The sequence below is a fragment of the Poecilia formosa genome, unplaced genomic scaffold, assembly GCF_000485575.1.
Source record: "Poecilia formosa unplaced genomic scaffold, Poecilia_formosa-5.1.2 Scaffold203, whole genome shotgun sequence".
Taxonomy (NCBI): Eukaryota; Metazoa; Chordata; class Actinopteri; order Cyprinodontiformes; family Poeciliidae; genus Poecilia; species Poecilia formosa.
In genome coordinates this window covers 788532-789696 of record NW_006800142.1, presented here as the reverse complement: position 1 = coordinate 789696, position 1165 = coordinate 788532, and positions in this window count along the sequence as shown.

Here is a 1165-nt window from a genome sequence, read left to right as displayed (position 1 = left end):
TACTGTATTATAGTAATGACTTGCAAATCCATCCATCCATCCATCCATCCATTTTCCGTCACCCTTGTCCCTCAGTGGGGTCGGGAGGGGTGCTGGTGCCTATCTCCAGCTCACGTTCCGGGCGAGAGGCGGGGTACACCCTGGACAGGTCGCCAGTCTGTCGCAGATGACTTGCAAATATCAAAGTTAAAAAATGCCATCCAAATAATTGTATTTTCAACATTCTGCCACATGATGGAGGCAGAATCCAGATTGGGTTCTCTTTCAAAAATGATTTTATCCAAATGTAAAGCTTGAAATATCAATAAGTTTTAGGATTATTAAAAAAATGCTGTATTTTTGTTATTACAATTTTTTTTAATTAGATAAAAAAAAAACCAACAACAACCACTATTTATTTGCTACAGAGTTGCAATTCATCAGTAGTTTGCAGGGATTTGTAGATTACAGAAACAGATTCAGCTCTACATCATGCTATATCAGCATATTTGCTAAATATTAATGTTCAGATTTGGCATTGTTAGATGCATTTAATGTGCTTGTTGTTGTGTTTGTCAATGAACACAGCTGTCTAGTTTCGCAACAATTCTTTAAAAAAAATCTACTTTTCTGAACGTGATAAGTCGCTTTTGACTGAGTTTGATTTCATGGTCTGATTATTTGGAGGTACAGAGGAACTGCTTCTACTGCAACAGGAACTGATCCATTTCATGATATGCTGCCTTTATTGCTCAATATTCACTGTGTCCGGTGTGATGAAACATTTTAGAGATCTTTAGGTCAATATATAAACACCATGTGGAGCTACATATATTTTCTGACTTGCATTTTCGTCTTTTTTGTTCTTTTTCAAGCCTACCATGCAACACTTTCTATGCAGTTTAGCAGTATTGCTAAATATTGCGTCAAATAATATTTTACAGATTTACAGACCGCAGAAATCTGTGAAATCTAACTGTTTTTTTCAAACATTTGTTCTGATATTATTAACCTCGTTTAACTAATTTTAAAGAATACATTTAACTCTAACTGGAGTTCTGACCTTTCACATTAGAGTGTACGGGGGTATTTGAATGCAGCATCTGTCATTTGAGGAAGGCGGGACTTTATGTCACTACTAGATGGCCATCCAATCCGAACCTAAGTCTTACCATAGCAACTCCAA